Source organism: Herpailurus yagouaroundi, unplaced genomic scaffold (assembly GCF_014898765.1).
Source record: "Herpailurus yagouaroundi ecotype Mexico unplaced genomic scaffold, PumYag 246, whole genome shotgun sequence".
Taxonomy (NCBI): Eukaryota; Metazoa; Chordata; class Mammalia; order Carnivora; family Felidae; genus Herpailurus; species Herpailurus yagouaroundi.
Window position 1 is genome coordinate 7,477,348 of NW_024412463.1, and position 4,526 is coordinate 7,481,873.

Below are 4,526 nucleotides of genomic sequence, written 5' to 3' on the forward strand. Positions count from 1 at the left end.
ATTCCTGAAGCTAGCTATCTCTTGATTTCCCAGTGGCACAAGCAAACAGATTCTTTGGTAAGTCTAGGTGAGCCACGTTTCTGTCACAGCCAAGATGCTCCCGAACGACTCCCTAGACTGCTGGCTGCTCAGAGTCCCCCACCTTGGGTGTCGGCTAACGCCCCCCAGGTGAGGGGTCCCACCTGGGCTCATCCCGAGACAAGTAGGGAAGCTGGACGAGAAAACAGAATTGCATTTGTGAGCAGTTTGCGGTGGTTCGGGAAGACCACCTCTGACTCATGCAGCAGACTGCCCCCCATTCAAGTCCAGGGACTGCAAACTCTGTCTGCCCAGCTCAGGGAGGAAGGGAGGCTGCGTGGGTGGAGGGCTGGTGAGAACAAAAGGCGGGGGGCTGCACGGACTTCATCATTCCCGGCTAGCTAATGGTAGGTAGTTAATTTCTCTCCCGAAGAGCCCAGCGTTGACCTTCACCTCCAGCCCCCATTAACCGCTGGCAGTGCTTTGTCAGCGTGTTTACGGCGAATTAATTATACAGAGAGGGGAGATCTCGCAGGAACCGGAGCGCTCCGGCCGGGGGCTGGCGGTGCGGACTGAGGATCCTGGATCCTCCGCTGACAGGGCCTGGTTAACCACAGACCTGGGGCAAACTTAGAGGCGAGCCGTTTTCAGCTCGCCACAGACGAAAGACGATCCCAGAAGCAGCGAGCCAAAGCCAATCTCCAGCCCCTTAGACCCGGTGGCACGTGGGCCAAGCGGATATCCCGGGGGCGGGGGGGAATGATCTGGGGGCCCCAGGTCAACACGGTGGCAGAGAGAACTGTCCCCCAGCAAGCCGGGCAATTCCAGCCCCTGGGGCGCCAGGTCATCCCTGGGAGACAGGTAGGGCGGGGCTTGTACCGCGCTCAGGGTCGAGCCCAAAGTCCCAGGCACACGTGGTCGGGCACCTGGTTCCCTCCAGCCAACCCCCTGCACGTTTTCTTTGCCCCGTGCTTTCCAGCACCCAACCCACGATGGAGCTCTGCACGAGGTCCCTTGTTCCGGTCCCGGGCGTCTGCCCCGCCCGTGGTCCCGCCTAGAACGTCGTTCCCACCCCACCCGACCCCGCTCCGCCAGGGGTGGGAGAATGGGCTCACGGGTTTCTCCTCCCCCAGGAGCCTCGGGGACCTTCCAGACAGTGTGTTGGGGGGTTCCGCCCTCCCCCACCCCCCTGTGCTTAGTCCTGCTCGGGACCCATGGCGATGCCCGCCTCTCCCGCCGACTGTGAAGTGCTCACCGCGGTCAGGGCTGGGTCGTCCTCCACCGGCAGCCCCAGGGCCGGGCCGCATGGCGCACAGGGAAGGGGGTCTGTCCAGCATTCACCGGGGGTGCAGAGGGGAGAGACCAGGCCCCCGTGCCCAGGGAATTCACCGGCCGATGCCGGGGGAGATGCGGTGGACTTCTGAGCTCCGCGCCTGTCCCTTTTCTGTGACTTTAGAGCACTGGCCACGCCCTCAAACCAGGTGACTTGGGGGTGGCTGACTGACCCCCGTCCTGGTGCCAGGGATAGATCATGTGACACCAGTCGGCCAATCACAGCATCCCGTTGCTCCGGCTAATGACCTCAGCTGGGAGGTGGTCCCATGACCAAAGCCATCCACCTTGGCCTTGGCTATTGGAAAGCGGTGCTCAGGGTGGGGGCCAGGAGCTGCCAGGGGCCATCTTTGCCAACCCAGAGGAGAGCAGAGCAGAGACACGGAAAGAAGGAGGCTGCGTCCCGAGACATTGTCTGCCTTCCGGGATGGAGACGTTCCTGAAGCAATACTTGTGCTTGGCCTTGTCTGCATGAGAAGAGTCAGCACATCCCCTTTTGTGGGAAGTGGGTCCCAGCTTCCTGTCATCTACAAAAAGTGAGTTTTGAGAGACAGACGAGTAACAAGGCAATGGCACGGGTTTGACAGGGAAGCACAGGAGGCCTCAGGGGCAGCGAAGAGACACAGGCTGGAATGAGAGCTTGGGAAGCTTTCCTGGACAAGGTCGCGTCTCAGCCGAGACCTGCTGGCTGCGTAGCGTAGAGCTAAGGAAAGGCGGCGGCAGAGGTGAGAGGGACATACCACACTGGGAAACTGAAATCCGCCTGGCACGGACTTCCACACTAAGGAGACAGACACATGGGCTCATCTAATGGACAGGAGCAAAGATAGAGCCTGCTTCAGGAATGGCTGGATCCAGGGGCTCAAACAATGCCTTAGGACGCGTCCCCTTTAGGGGACATACCAGAAGTGTTCTATATTGGTCCGGGCACTGATCAACGTGTCGAGGAACTCAAGATCTTCCCAGCCAAGTTGAAAAGGCATAAAGGTTTGTTCCGTGACATTAAAAAAATATATATATTTATTTATTTTGAGAGAGAAGGAGACAGAGAAAGAGAGAGCGTGTGGGGGAGGGGCAGAGAGAGAGGGAGAGAGAGAATCCGAAGCAGCCTCCAGGCCGTCAGCGCAGAGACCGACGCAAGGCTCAAATCCACAAACCCTGAGATCATGCCCTGAGCCGAAATCGAGTTGGACGCTTAACCGACGAGCCACCCAAGCACCCCTGGTCAGTGACCTCGTTGACTGAGTCTCTGTGATGAGCCAGCCCTTCCTCCACCAAGGCGGATGCTAGCCCCAGGGGACGCGGCTCCTGGGCGTTGGACAGTCACGGTCCAGTAGAGTTAACGCAAAAGAGAGAGATGTACGGGCGTGGCATTGGGAGGGACAGTGCACGTGTAGCTGTGTATGTCGTGGGCGTAACAAGTGGAGCACATGAGTCCACAATGGCCCTGCCCGGCTGACCACCACCTTCTTCTAGCCTTCTCTGTCTTCCTCCCATCATCCCTCTGAACCAACCCCACTCCGTTCCTTTGTTCTGGAAATGCCACTGCGCCCACAGCCCTTCCAAGGGAACCCCGTCCACCCGCGAGCACCAAGCTGGCGTAAGACAAACATTCCTTGATGACTGGCCAGCAGAGGCCCCCTGGCCCGTGGGCTGGCCAGTGACTCCCACTGGGGCCCGGACGGCAGGGATCTGTTTTCTGGAAGTTCAGCTAAGAAGGGCCGAGAGATCAAAGTCAAGGTAGGGAAGTTCTAGAAAGGTCGAGTTGGAAAGAGGTCAGGCAGCCATAACGGGCCTTGAGGAAGTCAGGTCTTGAGTGACAGGAGGGTGGGTAGCCATGATGGAAGGCGGGCTAAGGTGGTGGTAGGGGCAGAGGTGACCCAGCCCCAGGCCAGGCCCGGCCCAAACGCTGACCCTTGCCGGTCGCGTGTCAGGAGGCAAGAAGGCGGAAAAGGACGCTTACGGAGTCCAGAAAGCATAGTACCGAAGGTTCACTGGTGTTCGCCTGCTCTTTCCGAGAGAGGCTGGCTGTCTGTTCTGGGCTCGACCTCCCCCTGGGACGCCACGTCTGGGGTTCTGTCCACCCGGCCGCCGTCTTCGGCGTTGTGGGGATCCCTGCTTTCAAGAGTCACAGCTTCTAGGGGGGAGAAGAGCTTCGAGACGTTGGCGCTGAGGGAGGAAGCCGGGTCCGGAGGGAACTCCCTTCTGGGCTCCGCGCCTTCGGAGAGGGGTCCTGGGGAAGACAGAAACTGTGGCCAAAGGGACACCCGGGCCCCCTCACCTCAAATAACCGGAGCGATCTGGCTCGCTGGGGACCAGGGCACTGCCCGCCCCTCCCCGGGTTTCACTGTTGGTTTGTTCACAGTGCCACCGTCTTTCTTGCTTTGTGAGCTGTCTCCGGTCCTTCCTGGACTATTTATCTGGTTTGCTCATGGCTGGAAGTCCAGGTGAACGAGCGTTTCAGAGCGGGGACAGGGGCGGAACTGCTGAATGAGGGAGTGAGTTGCTTCTTCCTAACGCTGGAAAGACGGAAGAAGCTTTCAGGCGGCTGCAGCATCATTTCTTGGAAAGACCCAGTGGTCTGAGCGACCGAGGAGTGCCGCACAGAGGAGGGGTCGTCTTCCAGAAGGCTCCGAGGAGGGCCAGCTTCACAGCCACGTGGCCTGGGCCTGCGTTCAGAGGGACCCTGTGCTCACTCAGTTTAAAGCTCCATTGTGTCTTGGGGCGCCTGGGTGGCTCCGTCGGTGGAGCGTCCGACTTCGGCTCAGGTCACGATCTCGCGGTCCGTGGGTTCGAGCCCCGCGTCGGGCTCTGTGCTGATGGCTCAGAGCCTGGAGCCTGTTTCCGATTCTGTGTCTCCCTCTCTCTCTGCCCCTCCCCCGTTCGTGCTCTGTCTCTCTCTCTCAAAATAAATAAAGATTAAAAAAAATTAAAAAAAAAAAAAGCTCCATTGTGTCTTGAGATTGAGACGTTGAACAAGGAGCTTCACTTTTCCACGTCGCACCGGGGCCCCCAGATCATGTCACCCATCCGGGCGTCACAGCAGCGAGCCGGGCAGGCGGGCAGCCGAGAGCCCCCCACGCCCCTGCTGACGGCCCATGCAGGCGCCTCAGCTCACAGACACCCCAAAGAGGGCGCCACAGTCCACGGCACTGATGGTCTGTGATTAACCATCC

At 59.6% G+C, this 4,526-nt stretch overlaps 1 long non-coding RNA gene across 1 annotated transcript; it reads right to left on the reverse strand.

The window, feature by feature from the left end:
• Positions 1-3,145: 3,145 nt before the first annotated feature.
• On the reverse strand, positions 3,146-4,162 carry LOC121020089 (uncharacterized). The gene is made up of 2 exons (XR_005785926.1): positions 3,714-4,162; positions 3,146-3,583 (listed from the first exon to the last, which is right to left on the reverse strand). It is a non-coding gene; the product is annotated as an uncharacterized LOC121020089 (long non-coding RNA).
• Positions 4,163-4,526: the final 364 nt, after the last annotated feature.